Source organism: Panthera uncia, chromosome C2 (assembly GCF_023721935.1).
Source record: "Panthera uncia isolate 11264 chromosome C2, Puncia_PCG_1.0, whole genome shotgun sequence".
In the NCBI taxonomy this organism is placed as follows: domain Eukaryota; kingdom Metazoa; phylum Chordata; class Mammalia; order Carnivora; family Felidae; genus Panthera; species Panthera uncia.
In genome coordinates this window covers 140,983,215-141,003,701 of record NC_064810.1, presented here as the reverse complement: position 1 = coordinate 141,003,701, position 20,487 = coordinate 140,983,215, and the positions used below count along the sequence as shown (strand labels likewise).

The 20,487-nt window shown below is 38.1% G+C and overlaps 1 non-coding gene across 1 annotated transcript; it reads left to right on the top strand.

Moving 5' to 3' along the window:
* Positions 1-18,942: 18,942 nt before the first annotated feature.
* LOC125922224 (small nucleolar RNA SNORA71) lies at positions 18,943-19,074 on the top strand. The gene has a single exon (XR_007457647.1). It is a non-coding gene; the product is annotated as a small nucleolar RNA SNORA71 (small nucleolar RNA).
* Positions 19,075-20,487: the final 1,413 nt, after the last annotated feature.

The following is a 20,487-nucleotide window of genomic DNA, read 5'->3' as shown; positions in this document are numbered from 1 at the left end:
CTTGGGGCTCCAACTCACAAGCCGTGAGATCATGACCTGAGCAGAAGTCAGATGTTTAACCGACTGAACCACCCAGGCACCCCAGACACTTCCATTTTAAATGGATTCTTAGGAGTTTCCTTTTATTGGGAGGGTGGTGGATGTGGTAGGGGCAGTATTGACCAGTGCCTCTTAAACTTTAGCATCCATGAGAATCATCTGGAGACCAGGTTAAAATGCAAATTCCTGAGTCCTGACTCTAAAGATTCTGATTAATTGGTTCTGGTGTAGGGACCAAGCATTTGCACACCCGAAATAATGCTGATGTTGGTCCATAAACCACATGTTTGAGTACCCATGGTACAAAGTCTGCGTCCTTCAGTTTCACCGTTAACCTTACTGTTTTCGTTAGTTTTCCAAGAGAAGACTAGTGGTGCCTATTTTGACCGCAGTAATAGAAATGCAGGCCTTTCCCATGGCACGCATTATCAGTTTCTGTTTCTACCAGCCCCACACAGGTAGAGGGTTGAAAACTTGCAACCCATTCACTCTCACTCTGCCGGTTGTTGAGCCACTAGGACCAATGCTTGTTCTATCTGGGGTGTCTCATCTCCTCCATCGAGTGGAGATCAGCTGGCTCCTGTTTCTCCAAACCTAGAGATCTCCCTAGGCCACGTCCCTATGGGTCTCCCTGGGCCACGTGTCTCCTCGTTGTAACCTCTCTTTTTAATTATCATAGGCTCTGCCATTAGTATTACATTGAGTTTGCATTTCAAATAGTTTGGTACAATTGATGTGTTGAATTTACATAACAATCTTGTCCTAAAACCTGTGTAGTATGACTAACAATGTCTTTTATCATAGTATCTATTAATTGTTTCTCCTTTTCCATGAGCATAAATGACACTAATATTTAGGCAGCAGATCATCTGCCTAATTGTATATCTTCATATCATGTTCGTGGTTTATGATATTGCCATTAAAAAGCAATGTTGAGTAGTTATGGTAGAAACTATGGGTTAGTCTCATGTTTACGTATAACTTATAAGGGTCCATCATTTTGTTCTAGCTAAGCACTATTTCAGTAACCTACCTACCCCGTGGCCCTCCATGAAGATATTTAATAAATGCTCAATAGCCTATTCTCTAAAAGAAGCTGTTTATAATTTCACTGGAGAGTACTATGCAGACAAAGAAAAAAATGTCCTAGGAATGTCCAAATTCGCTTAAAACACCACTAAGTTCTAGGTGCCCAGTGACCAGTACAATGGGGGACAGAAAATGGACTGAAGAGATAGTCAGGTTTGAGTGACAATTTCCGACATTAGGCCAGTTAGGCAACTTATTTATTTCTCTAGGGTTAGTTTCCTCATCTACAAAACAAGAATAACAAAACCCGTAGTTAAGGAGGTGACTGTGAAGACTGAATGCATGTACAGGGAGTGGTGCTCAGCAGAAGACTTACTGCTATTATTGTTTCAAGAAAAAAAGGGTCTCTAGGCTGCTAATCTGAAAAGGCACCATGAAGAAGATAGCATTTGAGTTAGGTCTTTAAAACTGGTAATATTTGTTTGGTGTTCTTTTAAAAAAAAAAGGGGGGGGGGTACGCCGGCAGCTCATCGGGTTAAGCGCCGACTATTGATTTCAACTCAGGTCATGATCGGGTTATGGGATCGAGTTCCTCCTCGGCTTCTATGCTGCTAGCATGGATTCTCTCTCTCTCCCTCTCTCTCTGCCCCTTCTCTGCTCATGCTCTCTCTCTCTCTTTCAGAATAAATAAATGAACATTTTTTTAATTAAGAAAAAAGGTTTGTACATAAACTATAAATTCATCGTATAAAATATTGAAGTGATAATTTTTAAAAGTTACCGTGATTTCACCATTTTCATTCATTTTATGTTGAACAACAAGGTGTTAACTAGAATTATAGAATAGAATAGAATTATTCTTATTGTGGGGTTTCAGCATGCCTAGTGTCCCCACATTCTAAAGCAAAGTACCACACCATCTATGAAGAATTTGCATTTTGGGTGCTCTTTTGCCAGCATTTGCCCACCACCCACTTCATCCTTAAAAAAAAAAAAAATTAAGGTGAAGAAGTCAGTGGGAAGTAGAAAGTTTTGTACTTTAGAATGTCTTTAGGTCAGTGCCTCTCAACTGGAGGCAGTTTTGTACCCCCAGGGGACATTTGGCAATGTCTGGAGATATTTTTGGTTGTCACAACTGGGGGGTGGGGGGTGCCGCTAGCATCTAGTGAGTAAAAGCCAGAGAGGCTGCTTAACATCCCTCAATGCACAGGACAGCCTCTGGCAACAGATACTCATCTGGCCCCAAACGCCAATGGTGCTATCGTTGAGAAACTCTGCCTCAGAGAGAGGGTTGTCCTCGAACAGGTGCGCTGCTCCTGCCCACATCTGTGGGAGTTGTGCTTCTCTCTCACCCCGATCCAAGTACGAGGATTCAAGAAAACTCTTTGGATCATTTGGCCGGGGTTCTTTGGAGTTCGGTAGACACGAATATCTGTATTTCATTCCCTTCTGGAAAAACCCTGAAGAGGAGAGGCTGAGGGAAGCCATCAGTGGCAGTACTTGGAAAGTTCAGTTTTTCTGGGCCTCAAGGACTATGGCTGCAAGAGACCACCTCTAAGAAGAGACCGGAAACGGAGTGAAGGCTGAGAAGACAGCAGCACAAAACCAGGCAAGGGCAGCATACATCTTCCTGAGTGGAAAAAGTAGGAGGGAGGTCTGCAAAGAGCAAAAGGGCAGGAGGATCCTGTCGGGCCAGGGACAGTCTTTAGAGAACATCAAGACAGCCTCTGAAAATCAGCATTTAAACCGTTGTCACACCCAAGGGGATGCTCTTCCCATCTTCCCTTTCCTCCATGCCTTCCTTCAACCCAGCAGGATAGAGAGGCAGCCAGCGAGTAGAAAGGAGGATGAAGGGACCAAGTGGGTAATTGTGAAGCAGCCAACCAATCCCCTTTACCCACTGCAGGTTTCCTAAGCTGGGCCAGGAGAGAAGCTTACATAAAACAAGAGCCTGAAGGGGCACCTGGGTGGCTTCGTTGGTTAAGCATCCGACTTCAGCTCAGGTCATGATCTCAGTTCACAGTGTCAGTGCAGAGCCGCTTTTCGGATCCTCTGTTGCCCTCTCTCTCTGCCCCTCCCCCGCTCACTCTCTTTCTCTCCAAAATAAATAAACATTAAAAACAACAACAAGAGACTGAAGATGTGATGCTAGCCTAGGCAAGACTTTTTAATATCTGCAGATGACTATACAAGCTAAAAGGCCTCCTCACAAGGTCATCTTGAATACTGGAAGAATGAGTCTCTAGAGTTTCTTTGAAAAAGGTAGTATGTGGGAGAATAAAGTTACATTATATTTGGAACCTGCCAAGACTGGGTCTTTCAATGAGCTGGTTACATGCATGTATATAATAGACATGATATGTAAACATATATGTACACACACATGCAGAGAATATATCTGTGTATCATTATATCCCGTATATGACAAGCAGCTATACATACGTTTGTGGATGTATGTTTTCATATATTTGGATTACACTCTCTATATAAAGTTTTCTGTTATGCCTTATTCACTCATCACTTTACTATAAAATTTTTTTATGCATTGAAATAAGCCATCATATAGATAGATATACCACAATTCATGCGAACAACCCTAATTCTGTTGTTGGATATTTCAATAATAAATCACTAATTTACTACCAGAAAGAACACTCCAATGAACATCTTTATGACTCTTCACCTATATTATTACTTCCTGGACTAAGATTATGAATTTTATTTTAACACTATTGATATTATTATCCAACTGTTTGAGAAATCTTTATCAAATTTTAAAATTTTTAATTGCAGCGAAAGGCATATGGCATAAAGCTTAGCATCTTAACCATTTTAGTTTTTTGAGTGAACAGTTCAGTGGCATTAAATATATTCACATGGCTGTGCAACAAATTTCCAGAACTTTTTCATTTTGTAAAACTGAAACTCTTATACCCATTAAACAACTCCTCGTTTCCTTCTCCCCCTACCCCCTGGTAACCACCATTCTACTTTCTGTTTCTATCAATTTAACCATTTTAGATAACTCATACAAGTGATTCAGGCAGTATTTGTCTTTTCATGATTGGCTTATTTTACTTAGCAGAATGTCCTCAAGATTCATCTATGTTGTAGCATGTGATAGGATTTCCTTCTTTTTTAAGGCTGATTAATATCATATATATGTGTATACACACACACTAAATTTTGTTAATCCATTCATCCATTGATGAACACTTCGGTTGCTTACATTTGTTAGCTATTGTGAGTAAAACTACTACGAATATGAGCATACAAATATCTCTTGAAGACTCTGCTTTCAATTCTTTGGAATAAAGGACTTGAATAGAAATTTCTCCAATGATGATATGAAAATGGCCCACAAGCCTATGAAAAAATACTCAACATCACTAATCATAAGATAAATGAAAATCAAAACAACGAGATTCCACCTCTTACCCATTAACATGACTGTTACAAAAACAAAACAAAATAGAAAATAACAACTACTGGCAAGGATGTAGGGAAATCAGGGGCACCTGGGTGGCTCAGGGGGTTAAATGTCTGACTCTTGATTTCGGCTCAGGTCAAGATCTCATGGTTTGTGCAATCGAGCCCCTCTTGATGTCTGCCTACAGAACCTGCTTGGGATTCTCTCTCTCTCTCTCTCTCTTCTTCTCCCTCTCCCTCTCTCTTTCTCTTTCTCTCTCAAAATAAATAAACTTAAACAAAAAGGTGTAACGAAATCATAACTCTGGCATACTATTTATGGGATTGTAAAATGGTGAAGCCACTATGGAAACCGGTATGGAATTTCCTCAAAAAATTAAACATAGAACCACCCTATGATCAGACAATTGTACATCTTTATACACTGGAAGCACAGCATTACTTCTACCCCATTCTATTGTTCAAGGCATGTCACAAGACCAGCCCAGGCTGTAATGAAAAAGAAATAATGCCACCTCTTGATGAGAGGTGTAACATGTTTGTACAGTGATGGAGGAATTATGGAAGGTTATCTTTAGAGACCATTTACATAGATAATTTGATATAGGGATAATGATAGTCTTATGTTTTATTTTACATTTCTTTGATTACTTATGAGGTTTTTTTTTTCATGTTTCCCAGTCGTTTGTAGTTCTGTGAATCATTTGTTTATGCCTTGTGACTTGTAAAAACTTTCTCCAACAGTTTTTTAAATTTTCTGTAAATGTTTTTGTATGTAGGGGTGCCTGGGGAGCTCAGTGGGTTAAGCGTCTGACTTCGGCTCAGGTCAGGCTCAGGTCAGGATCTTGAGAGTGGTGGGTTCAAACCCTGATTCGGACTCTTCACTGACAGCTTGGAGCCTGGAGCCTGCTTCAGATTCTGTCCCCCTCTCTCTCTGCCCCTCCCTTGCTTCCATTCTGTATCTCTTGCTCTCTCAAACATAAATAAATGCTAAAAAAATTTTTTTAAGTCTTTGTATGTTTGTTGCTTATGAGAAAATAGGATGTTAATCAATTTCCTGTCAAATTTATTGTAAAACTCTGTCATATAGCATTAAGTTTTTAAATGCAAAATGCATTCTAAAATTTTTATTTTCAAGTAACAAAATCTGTTTCATTTTCTGGATAACATATTCAGTGATAATACACAAAATACATGATTATAGTGACTATTCATTATCTTTTTGGCAGTATAACATCTTTATGCCTTTCCTAGTTTGAGGGAATTTCCAACGGTCTGGGTTTGGTATTGTACAAGGCACATACCCCTGGGGTACACACATGTGGTTCACTAGGAGCAGAGAGAAAATACTGAGATATTTCTTTTTATTTACTTTATCTTTAAAAAATATAGAAATTAAACTTTACCGATACTTAACATAGATACAAATCCTGGGACCTTTGTTTGGATCACACACCAGGCATAGGGGATAAACGAGAGAACATGGCACTCTAAAAAAACATGGAAGGTTGGTGGTCCTACCCTTTATTCCTTTTGGGAAGATTTTCATGTGTTTCCATTTGCATATGACTAAAAAGATCTACAGGCTATAGTACCCAGCTTTATTTAAACTATCCTTTATGGGCACCTGGCTGGATGAATTGGAAAAGCAGGCAACTCTTGATCTTGAGGTCATGAGTTCAAACCTCATGTTGGGTGTAGAGATTACTTAAAAAAACTTTTTTAATTAAAAATAAAAACTATCCTTCAAATATGGACAAGAGCCTAGAAAGTTTCCTGCAAATAAATATGGATTGAATATACTCTTATCAATGCAAACATAAGGAAACAATGTGAAAATAGTGAGGCTGACACTCTACTTCTTGTTACCTTAAAAACTCATCAAATTTGCCAAGAGATGGGCCAGAACAGTTAAAATGAGTAAGAAGACTGTCTCACATACAGATATACACTTATGTCCCATGGGTACATTGCATTTGGGTAGCTAATGGTAGCATGAAGTCACTATGATTCTCAAGATGGTCTACATGACTATCTAATATGTAAAGACAAATATCTTTATTTTTCTCAGATATCAAAATTCACATGACATTTATTCACTATTTAAATCTTTTCCCCTAAGCTTAATGATATATACTGAGTTTAACGTTTATACTGAAGTTTCTTACTTAACATCTTTCTGAGGGAAAACTTTCAGTTGTGATGGCCATTAAAAATTGGTATTGAAATAAACTCAAGAAACAGTCCTTTGGGGGCACTTGGCTAGCTCAGTTAGAAGAGTATACAACTCTTGATCTTGGGGTTGTGAGTTTGAGCCCCATGTTGGCTGTAGAGATAACTTAAAAATAAAATCTTAAGAAAAAAAAAAGGATAAGAAACAGTCCTTTGGACACTCTCAAAAATAGCTAAAGCAATATTTTAGTGAAGCAGATTTAATCATGGTGCTATTAAGAAAATATTATTTATAACCGTTTAAGGGTATAGGTAAAATACATTAGTACTAATAATACAAAAATAAACATAATAAAGCAAATACAATAATTTCCATTTTCATTTTATCACAGCATTTAAAAATGTGTATTTGTTTAATTTTTTTTTCCAATATATGAAATTTATTGTCAAATTGGTTTCCGTACAACACCCAGTGCTCATCCCTGTTTAATTTTTATATATAGTCATATATGACTGTATAAATAAATAAATGTTTATACAGGTATACTGCTGGCTCACACAATGGGCAAATTAGAAATAGGGATCTTTCTTTAAGTAAAACTTTTTTTTTATTAGTTATTGTTTATTTCTATAAAATAAAAAACATTCTGTATAAATTATAAAAATAAGATTGAGTATAAAATAATAGAAAATGAAAACTTTAATCAAAATAGTTATAAATCACACAGAACACGCATTTATTATTATTAAAAATTTTAAATTATTAAAATTAAATTAATTTTAATAATAATATTTAATAATTATAATATAAAATATAAAATAATACTTAATAATAATATTAAATTATTAAAATTTTAATGTTTTGTTTTATTTTTGAGAGACAGAGAGAGACAGCATGAGTGGGGGAAGAGCAGAGAGAGAGGGAGACACAAAATCCGAAGCAGGCTCCAGGTTCCGAGCTGTCCGCACAGAGCCCGACACCGGGCTCGAACTCACGAACTGTGAGATCATGACCTGAGCCGAAGTCGGACACCTAACCGACTGAGCCACCCAGGAGCCCCAGAACATGCATTTTTAACGGTTGTTTTATGGAAATGAATTCTTTATGATGATTTCAATGCTTACTTGACCCAGTATCTCATTTTCCAGGGAAATCATCTCCAATTGACTTGCTAGTTTTCTTCAGATATTGCAGACCTTAAGTAGTTTTAAGTACATTTTAATTTTGAAACTATATTTGCCACTGGCAACTGAAATGGGCAGTTACTTACAGCCTCACAGCTATCAGGATATTTGAAAATGTATCCAGTAAGTTATTGCTGCAAGCATTTCAATATTGAAATTGCAATATTGCAGAGGAAATCTATGTAGATTCTAGAAAACAGCTTAAAGATTTTAGTTTCTCAAAATATTCATGACCCGTAAATATCACATTTGCTGTTGTAGTCATCAATAGATACCAATTGTAACTTTCTGTGTAATTGTAGTATTTCATATCCTTCATATTTCATCAAATAGTATAATCTAGAACACCAGAACAGGCATAGTATTCTCCTGGCATTGTAAAATTTTCCTTAATGATAATATTATTGTATCTGACACAGAAAACAAAATTCCTCACTTGGAAATTTGGGTTTTGGACAGAGTCGGGGTGACTATACGATTCGTGGTCAAACTTGGTCTTCTCACTTGTACTTTTTGAGATCCATATCTATGTCCAGTGACTGCAATTTCTACAGCAACAATAATATATTTTTCATAGATATCATAACCATAATTTCTTTTTTAAAGAAATTTCTTAATCTCCGACGTTTCAAGGGTATTAAGTCGTGACTTTCAGTTTCTACGTTCGCTCACAGTGTTAATACTTTTAAAGATATGATAGATTAGAGCTAAACAAATATATATAAATGTTGATATTTTTTCATGTATTCTTTGGCTTCTTTTCGAGACTATTCATCTTTATTAATGCCACCAAAAAATTCTAGAAGAGTTTTTAACCTGCCCCTACTTGTGTTTTTAGTTTTATTTATTTATTTTATTTTATTTCATTTCATTTTATTTATTTTTATTTTGAAAATTTTTAAATTTTAATTTTAATTTCAGTACTGTTAATGTGCAGTGTTGTATAAATTTCGGGTATACAATATGGTGATTGCACACTTCCGTACATTACCTGGTGTTCATCACAAGTACGCCCTAAATCCCCATCACCCATTTCAGTCACCCCCCTCCCACTATCTCCCTTCTACTTGTGTTTCTAGTAACATAATGTTACCAACTGCATTTCCTATTACAAATTCAACAATGGCTAAACACTTATATTTGGTAAGTGTGTATCCAATACTCTTAATTTTCACTGAGGCTAAAAAGTACTTGTATAGTCTGTGCAATATGAAAAGCTATTCAGAGTGTTGTCAGAGACAGTTTTGCTGTCTCATTTCCTCTCAGTTTAAAAAATGCACAGAAAGCAGAATATGGGATAGTCTATCATTTTTGAATATCGTCTGTTGCAATTTGTTATGTTTTCCATGCCCATTTATTCTATTATTGAATCTTAGATTTCCAGATTTTCTCTTGTAAGTGGTCTACTAAAAATACATGTATAATCCTTCTTTACTTATGTCACCTTCTGGGCAGAGTTGCCCAAAAGAGTTGCATGTAGAAATAACAAGACTTGCATTTTCAATTCTCAGATCTAACAATTATCATCTGTTCTACGTGGCTTTGACTGCATGTGTATGTGCAATGTAGGAGCCGGCTTGCACGGGCTGGTGAAAGCCTACCGTTAAATATTCAGGAATGTTATAAGCCAATTGTTAAAATATTGGACATTTGAAATCAGCCTTATTAGGAGTGTTTACACCATTGTGATTGGCAAATGCCACAAATCAGGGCTTTTTTTTTTCTTTTTTCTTTTTTAAAAGGGTCAGTTTATCAGCACACCACTTGTATCTAAAATGAATGATAATTAGCATTACTCGCCTTATTAAATAGTCTTATTCATTCCATCTGCTATAATCTTAATTTTTGGTTTTGTATTTCAGCCCCTAAATAGCGTACAATATTATTTGTTGTTGATGTTCGTATTATACATGTCAGTCATAACGTTATTGACTTTTACTATCGTTTCTACCAAATGAGGAAATTCCCATTGTCATTCAGTTGTAAAGATTATTCTCTGAGTGCTAAATCGTTTTGCTAAACACATAAGTATTTATAATATACCTCTTCTAATAGCCTGTTAATATTTTTTTCATCCTCAAATAGTTTATTTCCTGTAGCGTCAATAATTATCTACTTTTTTCAAAACAGTTTTTAATTTTCAACGCTTAATAAAATGTTTGTGGTGCATTTCACTGTATTCCTGTTTTACAACAATTAAGTGACAAAAATGTCAATCTATATCCCCATTCTCTTTATTCAGCTGTTTTGTTTTTTTTTTTCTTTAAGGGATTTACATAACTTTTTTTTTTTTTAAGAATTCTTTCAGCTTAAAATAAAAGTAACAAGAGTTAGGATTTTTATTTTCAACATTTGTCAGAATTCTTATGTACGAAGTTTCCAAAGACTTCCTACATGTGTTTTCTTCTGGAAGATAAATTTGTCCTATTTGACGCTCAACAGGAGGATTTTGCTTTCGATATTCAAATACATGGACTTTAACTAGATCAACTGAGAGTGTATTTCATTTAATGGATTCTACATGGTTTTTTTTTCTTCTCTCACTTTTTTAAGAAGAATTCATCCATTCTTTTGACATGGAAATAGAGGGTAAATTCACCTCTTGCCCTCTCTGTGAAGTCTGTGCTAGAATCTTCTGAGGCTAATCATTTCCTTTTCTTTCTTCCCTCTGGCATTCAATGATCCAAACTTTTTTTTTTTTCATTTTATTGTATAGTGGATTCTCACTTTCTGTTTTTCTGATATGATAAACTATTTTCTTATGTTTTGAGCATCTGGGCAGAGATAATGTAATCATTTAATACATTTCCTTTAGAATGCGTAATATTTTAAAATTATATTTATGTAGTGAGCCCTTAAGATTTAACAGCAATTAAAATTGTATGATAAAATTTTCACAGCATGATAATGACTGTGATACAGTTAGATCATTATGTGCTAATGGTAAATAAATATTACTTATTCTATAGTGAGTCACTGAAAGTATAGGCTTAAATTGGAAACTCTGCAATGTCATTTTAGTAAAATAAACAAATGACAATACTGTTAACTACAAAATGAAACATGAAATTTAGCTACATTTTACCAATTGGGAATTTTCCTTTTTTCATTTTAAGATATTTTCTGATGAGCTCGTGAAATTTGTGAAAAGCAGCTTCCAGTAGTAGAAGCCTTGTTAATTGTTACATCAAGAGAGTCTTTTGTTTGTTAAACTTGTTCTTTCTTTGCGAGTCAAAGCAAAACGGTATGTATGTACTCTATTATGAAAAGATATTTTACTTGATTAGTTAGGGAACTGTTATAACAATACACAGATAGATAGCCTCTCTTTGAAACCTAAGGAAGTTATAATAAAAATATAGAAACATACTAAATATGTCTCCAGTGTGAATGTCACTGTCTTAGTTGCCATTCCCTTGTATGGGACACAACCTGGACATCTGTAGGCAGCAGATGAGCTCCTGTTGGAGACGCACGTTCGTAGGGTCTGGAGACCATTTCATCAGCATAGTGTAAGTACTAAGCAAGCAGGCATTACTTTTCTACAAATAAAAACAAAATTTAAAGTCATTAATCTGATCCATCTATTCCTTTGTGATTTCCTCCATTGGTTCGCTCTTTGGTTTGGCTTATAGTTATTTCCCTGAGATCACACACTGATCATCCATATTTTTCTGCTATTTTTTACATTAAAATACCTTTTAATTCTGTTAGGTTTATTTTAATGCATGATATATAGTGAGAATCTAATTTGCTCTCAAAATTTTATCTATTATATACTCACCCTCCATTTCATAATCTCTCTCTACTCATTTCCAATGTCATTTTTATAACAATTTTTGATAGAGTTTGCTTCTGTAATATCTCTTTCATTTGTACCTATTCTCATACCTTTAACATGCTATTTTATTCAGTATAGCTTTATAATGCATTTTATTATTTGGCGAGATGGATCTTCACTCATTAAGTGTTGCTTCCCTTTTTTCATAAGACATTTTTGCCGATTCATTCTTTCAAAGTACAATATAGGACTTGAAAGCATGGAGATAAAGAGAGAAAAGGTACTTATTTCAAGGAGGACAAAAGACAAAGAACTTCCAGTAAATAGATGGAAAGTAATGTTGAGTTTGACAAAGGAAGGTCATCTGTCTCATCTCACCGATCTGGAAGCTAGAATTTATCCTCTGATATCAGCTCATCTACTTAAGAGAACTGAAGAAGGAAAAAATACATAAATACTCTAATATCAATGTGTGTGAATACTGCAGGCTTACCACAGCACTTGCTTCTTGAATTTGCTCTTCAGCACATGGTGTCTAAATAGAAAGTTTCTGACAATATTCTGAGAGAGTAAAACTTTATTTTATAATGGTTTTTCCTACACCTGATATGGGCTTCACGCTGCCCTCCCTGGAAAACTTACCTCTCACCAACTTTCGTGAAGTGTCATATATTCTTTTAGTAAATCTGAGTCAAGATTCAAGGAAGCCCTGGTTTTATAATTGAGAGGTTTTGGCTTGGTTTCATTTTGAGGTTTGGGGGATGATAGAAACTCAAAACAAAATGAAAGCTCTTTAAATCCTCAAACCTCCATTTTATAATAAATATATCGTAATGCCCTCTGTTGTGGCCCAAATGAAATTTAATTTGTAATAAATTAACCTACCTACACCCAGATTTTTAAAAATCAACAGAAGTCTAACTTTAATATACAGGATAAATAGAAGGAAAGAAATGTATAATTTCCATATGTAAATGCTTGGTCACAGTCACACCGAAAGGTGTAAGGAAGTTGTTAGATATTTACACTCCGTGTAGCAATCACAGTGAATAAGACGGCTACAAAAGCAGAATGGAGTGCGCAGTATTGGCAACTCAAAAGCCTAAGTGGAGAGACCGTCAGTAATTTGCTTTTCCAAAATGGTAAACCTCTGTTGATAACGTTCAGTCTAAAACACAATGCAATCCTTTCTTGATTTTTAAGTAGTTGCATACTTGAAGCAGGCAGTGTATACACGAAGCAAGTTGGAGTCTGGAGTCGTGTCATCATACTCATGCGCTTTCTGAACGCATTCCAGAAGTGCCATAAACTCTTGACATTCCTACAGGACAGATCTTCATGGATCACCAAGTGTGACCTTCCCAATATTATAATGAGATGGAATACTAGATTGACAATGATCATCTCAAGTATGTGAGACGCAAGTGAATGTGTATAGAAGCAGGGAGAGTGGGTGGAGGACCCCCCAAAATGAGCTCTCAAGCCCAAATTCCAAAATATGTAGGAGAAACTAACCCCAAGAAATTCAGCCACTGGAATCAACAATCAGGAGATAGAGTCACCCCTCACCAAAAAATACATTTTTTTAAGTATAGAAGAACCGGAAATAATTTTATAAAGTCATCCGCCATGAGCTCTGTAGCTATATAAATAAAATACTTTCGCTTCCAAAAGACCTGCTGTTTTTCAGTAGGATACTTCAAACGGTGATTATGTACACAGAGTGAGAACGACATCACCTGAGCTAGATTTTTATTGCTTTTTGTTAAGTAAGTCTCCTATGCCACTTGAGGGAGGAAAAGCTTATTTCAAACCAAATTTTTAAAAATGTTGACTAATCAGTAAGAAATCTCAGGGGAATATTGGCCTCCTAGAAGTTCAGAATCAGAGACCTCAGACTCTCCACCAGAACCTCAAATCTGTCAATACCAGCCGTGACACCTGCCTAACCCACTTTCAGTGAAATCACTGCTTCTGTGGCCCATGCTCCTTCCCAACTGTAAATAAAGTTCTTTCTCACGCTAATTAGAACATGACAGGGAATGAGGTGAGGCCACAAACTCTGGAGCAGAAGTAAGTTTGAATCCTGGCTCTGTCACTCACCAGCTGTAGGAACTCGGGCGAATGATGTACCCTCTCTGCATCTCCATTTTTTCACCTGGCAAATGGGGATAGTAATAGTGCTTATTGCTCTGGTTGTTGTAAAAATTGAAAGCTAAGTTTTAGGGAGGGCTTGAGACAGTGCCTGGGAGACAGCCAGTGCTACAGAAAGGTTGCAGGAAGTCCAGCCTTGGTCTTCACTGCTCTCTTTGAATGCTAGAAAACTGAGAGAGTCCCAACTAAGGATCCCAGGTCTTTGTAGGATTTCTCATATTGCCTGATTTTTATTCTCTGTCCATCGTTATCAGGCTCCAATTTGGCAATACTCTTGGAAATTGGGTTCCTGGATTGAACTTATATCTCTGCCATGTAGAATGTATTCATGCAGCAACTTAAAATCAATGCCTACTGCACTTCTATGAATATGTACAAAAAGTTATTCATATAAGGAGCAGGAATGTCCATGGATAAAATGTGTCCAAGAGCTCTTTTTTGTGTTTTTATAACTGAATTCAATTTATATTGGGAGTCCCCACACTCCTGGATGGTAAAGACTTAATTTGAGTTAATTCAAATTCAGACTCCCTGGCTTGCCTCAAGTTTACATCAGAATTCTGGGAGCCACAAGGTTCACAGAACTCATCGAGTCAAGGTGTCAGGATGGAAAGGGAGAGAATATCTGGTTGTCAGTGCGTATCTACGCTATCATCCACTCAGAGGTTCTGGTTCCCTTCTAGACCTCAGTCATTGGTCATTGCTGCCAGTATGGCACCCTCCGGCCCTACCCTGCCATTCCCATCATTAAAGCCTCTTTAAGATCCTGACTCTCCTCTGAGTCACACTTCTGTGGGGGAAAATTCCACTGTAGGGCATTGCTCTGATCTGGGGAAAGCTTGCATTTTCCAGTCCTAGACTCATCTGCTGTTGCAATGCCATTCTCTGACACAAGGAACTCTTGGAGGCTTACACCACCCGGAGCACAGTTAAGCTTCCTCATCAGGCTCGTGGCCAGGCCCGGGGCTCGCATCTCCCCCGTCACACCCCCAGGAACCACCCAGGGACAGAAGCCTGGGTCTCCTCTGCTCTCCTACCTCCAAACTCATCCCATTTCCTCAATCCTCAGCTCACCCCCCCTCCCTCCAACCCCACAATTGCTCGAGAAAGCCACCAGGTCTCATCATGCACCCTCTGCAGCTCTCCATCACTCAGGATAGGAGATCTTTGTTTACCTCTGTGAGGGAGACACTGGCTCTGATTCATCATGTATTCTTCCAAATGGGAAGAGGCTTTTTTGAAAAATGGTCACTTGTTAATTTCACAGCATTTTAAAAGTCTACCTTCTCCTATGCTGCCACTTTCCCAGGGACAGGAAGGCAAAATGCCTCATGTCCCCAAGTGCAAGTACACAAAAGGAAGGAGAGAGTTGGAGAGAATAGGAAACATGAGGAAGACCTATCAGTGAGAATCACACAATTTCTCACCTTATTACCTTTTTTGATGACGTGCAATCAAATTGAGGCAATTCTGTGATCAAGGGAAATATTTGCTCAGCCCCTACTGTAGGCCAGCATGGTGCTCAATGCTGGGGCACAAAGATGAATGAGAGTGAGCCCCTCTGTCTCACCCAAGTAGATCTCATTCTCTCCACTGCTTTGATTTAAGCTCTGTAATTTTTCAGCTATGGTATCATCTTCTCACCGGTTTCCCTGCTTCAAAGCTCATTGTCCCGTCTTTTGTGCCTGCTCCTTACCCTTCACTTTTACTACAACGTACACCTAATTGTATTATTCTTTACTTAAAAATTTACAGTGGCTCCCATCATCTTTGGGACAGAATGCCAGGCACAGTCTTCATTCTTAAAATTATTTCCCTTAGTTCTCAAAGCAATGCTGTCAAGTAGCCATTGTGATCTCAATGTTATTAACAAGGAACCTGAAGATCAGAGAGCTTAAGCCATCCTGACCAAGCTCACAGAGCTGGCAGAATTAAGGCTCAAAATCAGCTTTCTTGCCTCTAGACCCACTGCTTTTAATGCTCCGGTCTCCTTAATTCATCTCCCCTCTTACATTAAGGAGTGATCTATGTAGTAAGACTACCACTACCATTAATGTCATGACTACTAACACTACAACAAGTAACTATCACCTGGGATTTCATGCCCTCATTTATCTTCGATATAGAGAAGGAAGGAGGAGAAAGACACTTACCTAGTTGGTCAAGTCGGTCAATCAGCCAAACGAACCTTGGCAGTCCATGGGTAACAAATTTCGAGCCAAATCACCCTTGCATGCAGTGTATTTTATACAAAGACTTAACGATAAAATACTTAGTTTATAAACCATCACTGTGAGAGTAGAATAAAAATTCCAGTCTCCTGAATCTTCTGTCCACTAACCCAAAATGCAACAAATAAATCCACTAATCTAAACAAACAGAAACCTTGCCATAAGTTAGCCCCGTGTAACACACAACTTAACACGTTTGAAAGCTTTACAATATGACAATTAATTACATCTCTAGGAAGCATGTGGTACAGCTAAATGGCGATTCACAGGCAAACCTCAAAAACACCAACATTGCTTATGACTGTTAACCTCACTCAAAATTTTTTCCCTAGTGGTTTCAATATTCAGTTGGAAGAGTGACAGTTGGAGTTAATGGTTTTCTTTTCTCACCTTTCCTCAGAAACCAGTCCATCTCACTATTGCAGTGCTTTGCAACCTTTTTAAACCCATGGCCTCTTTGGATAAACCTGAAAATCTCATGACACATTCCCTCCACCTCTGACTTCTACCCTGACCAGTGGGTTTTGTATGTTCAGAAAATAAATTCTATTTCCTGCATATCACGTCAGACAAGAAAAAAAACTATGGTGGTTAAGTTTTCGAATTATTATGTGACAAAGGCATTTTGCTTTCCAAATATAAAAATATATTTTGACATTTTTTCCCCAAATCACATATTATCCACTCTTAACACCCCACCCTATCTTCCTCCTTTTTCCAAACATTGCCTGGACAGCTACAAATGACGGATGGAACACATTCCCTTATCTCCTCCAACAAAATAGTGGTAAAGGAGTAACATAGGAAAAGGAGAGACTTGTTCACATTTTTGGAAGATGTAAAGCAGGTGGTGGAGTGGTGGCTGATGTGATAGAAGAAGAAGCTTAAACCTACAATTCATATCCAAGGGGACACCAAGGAGAAATACACTTATGTGCCTTGGAGAACTCAGCAGAAAACACAGGGACACATGGCCAGGGGTAAGGCTAGGCAAAAAAGGTGCCTGGATGGCTTGAAATCCCAGATGTGTGTTCATATCCCACCTTCCTCTATCCCCATGCAGACGTGCCAGCAGCCAAGTGCTCCATTGCCCACGACTGACAGCCCGGTTCTATTCTCCACTGAAAGTGAAAGGGAAGGCTTGTATTCAGAAGCACCAAATACAGAAGAGGGTCGCAGGGAGGTACAAGACTGTAAAGGGAGTAGTCTATTGAAAATTTTGCATAATCTCAACTCCTTTTGCAGAATCTCCTATCTTAATAAATGGAATTGTTGTTTTTTTTTTTCAGTTGTTTAGACAAAAAAAAACTCAACAAATACCTCATACTTTATAAAAAATTAACCAAAAATTAATCATAGACAGAATGTAAAATATAAAGCTATAGCTGTTCTAGGGGGAAAAAGATGAGAGGAAATCTGCACAACTTGGGTTTGGCCAAATTTTTGAACATGAATCCAAGAACATATGACGTGAAAGAAAATGGAATTTATCAAAATTAAAAATATTTGCTCTATGAAGAGCACTATTAAGAAAACAGAAAGAGCCACACACTGGGAGGAAATATTTGCAAATCATATATCCAATAAAAAACTTCTGTCTAGAATATATAAATAACTGTCACGATTCAACAATGAAAAACAAAGAAAACAAACACATCAATTTTTAAAAAATGAGCAAACAAGCGATATGGACACTTCACCAGGAAGATATATAGATGGCGAATAAGTATGAGAGATATTCAACAGGGGCTCCTGGGTGGCTCAGGCAGTTGAGCATCCAACTTTTGATTTCGGCTCAGGTCATGATCCCAGGATTGTGGGACTGAGCCCTGTGTTGGGCTCTGTGCTGAGCATGGAGACTGCTTAAGATTCTGTCTCTCTCTCCCTCTGCCAATCTCCCCAGTTTGCACGTGCACTCTCTCTCTCACTCGTTCTCTCTAAGGGAAAAAAAAAAAAAAAGATGTTCAACATCATCAGTCATCTAAGAAATGCAGATTAAAATCCCAAGGAGATACTACTACATATCTACTGAAATGGCTAAAATTTTAAACGCTGCAATATCACATGCTGATGTGTATTCGAGAGCAACTAAAACTCTGATCAGAATGCAAAAAGTTACAGCCATTTTGAGAACATTTTAGGAGGATCTTATAACGCATGTGATAAGGAGAGCCACATTTCTTGTTGTCATAGAAGGAACAGAAGTTACAAATAAACAAAAGGTAATGCTAAGAAGAACCCTATTGTGCTGTGTTGAAGAAGAAAGTCTCACGGTAAACTCATGATTTTTTAAACATGAACACAGAGGAATAGAAACAAATAAATATAGATTCATGTCTGCATGAGTTATAATAGATAAATAGACAAATATGGCTATCGATTTATCTATCTCTCCAAGCCAAGACTACTTATAAGTCCCAGAAGCAATGAAATCCCAGTAGCAACCTAGTACCTAGATCTTGGTTTTGAAATACCGTTCTATGATAAAAGAAACCAGGGTTTCTTGGACAAGTGGTTGATTCCAGTGTTGGAACAAGGAAAATAAAAAGTAGCCTGGGAGCCTTTTGTGATGCCGCAAAGGAAGTGTTATTGAAAGAAAAGAAGAAAGAAAAAGACCTGTGAAAAGATTAAATAAATAAGAAAGAAAAGGCAACTGTTCTTCACAACATTCCAATTAATAAGCATGCAGGGAATAAGGGAAATAGGAAATCATCATTAGAACACCGCAGTAACAGGTACTTGAGCCCCTGATTCTCATGGAAAGGCAATATTGGTTGGTATTGTCTACTTCACATTTCTTTCATGTGATTAGAGAAGTTGAGTCCTATCTGGCTTTTGTCACAGATATTTTGAGTTTTCTGTCATGTAAATCCAATAGAATCCTATGAAGAGGAAGAGAAGGCTCCAAAAGTTTCATTTGACTCTTTCATTCAAAAGTGCTCTGGGCTGCCAGTGCCCTGGTCATTGATAGTATAGGGAGAGGAACCGCTGAAAGCATTTCCCCATGTTGGAAGAGCTCATCCTGTCCTTTCCAAACTCTGGAGCTTTCATACACATCTTTCTTTCCACTGATTTGTGTTACTTCCTGGTACCTGGTGCTGTGTGGCTTACAGAGTGCCCTTTTGCAGAGTAGGGCCCGGCCTCAGGGTGTTTCTGTTCATGGGCCAGTGGTGGAACCACGATAGGAGTCCCTCTTCTCCCAGGGCTCTCCCTGGGAAGCTTTCTTTGCCTCCCCATCACACCCCTTCCCACACCCTCAGCCCCATCTCTCAACCCTGATTACACTAGGCGTTGGTGATTTGCTTGTCATGCCCCCTATGCTGTGATCTTGAGGGCAGTGCCTCCATCTTGGTGCCTGGCATGCAGCACTTAGACAAAACAAAACAAGATGGAGGAGACCAAGGCACCACATGGTGGGTCTGCGTATGTAGAGGCTCCATGATGCCAGGCCCCGGGGCCCTGAAGTCAGCCTTAGATCCTGAGGCTGTTGAAGTAAGTCCTAAGGCCGTGAGTCAGTGACCCTCGGGACGACATGGGGTCCGGGTTTGCTGATATTTCTCCCCAAGTTTCTCTTGGTGGTGTTAGTGGTCACCAGAGGGGCAGAGAGGGGAGCCCCCACATGAAACATCCTGAGAGCACTTCCCGCCATACACTCAGAGCATCATGGATCAGCTCTTCACTCCACACAGGAGGTCAGAGGGAAAGCACTGGGGCTGGGGCCGGGGTCCACTTCAGCTGGCTCTGAGTCTTAATAACGGTGCCCTGAGAAGCCATTGACAGGGAAGGCCAGTCCCAGGTCCCATTAATGACCAAGAGTTTTTCTCTTGGATTGCAGCTGCTCATCACTTTCCCCTCTGCCTACCCATTCAAAACACCTTACAGTCTTGCTGAAAAAATGAACGAATGAATGAAGGAATGAATGATATAAGTTTCATTTGAGGAACATCATATTCTGGCATTTCCAGCAATGCCTCAACAGCCATTTACTTAATGACTATGATGGGCATTGGACGTACATCAATCCCTTCAGTCCTGAGAACAAATGATATATTATTATCCCCTTTTTGCAAATGAAAAACAAAATGTTTCTCAGAAAGAGTAAAAATTGGCCAGGCTACCTCGTGTGGCCAAACCTAAAAACGAGTCTGTGTCTCATTGGCCATATTCTTTCCTCCATATTGCATGGTCATCTCAGAGAACTTTTAGAATACTTCCAACTGGCAAGTCGAGTTTAATTTTCCTTTTGAGGAGTGAGGAGCATACCGAGGAACAGGAAGGCTAACCAAATATCGCTGCTGACTTCTGATTTTAATGATGTCTACTAGTGACATCTCACAGGTAACAACCCCTACAATCCTTCAGAAGGAATAACCCTAAGAAGTTCAGCCCAGGGACTCCCTTCAGTGACCTGACATTGCCAGAAATTATCTGAGAACTGGGAAGATGTCCCCCCATGTTGACTGAGGT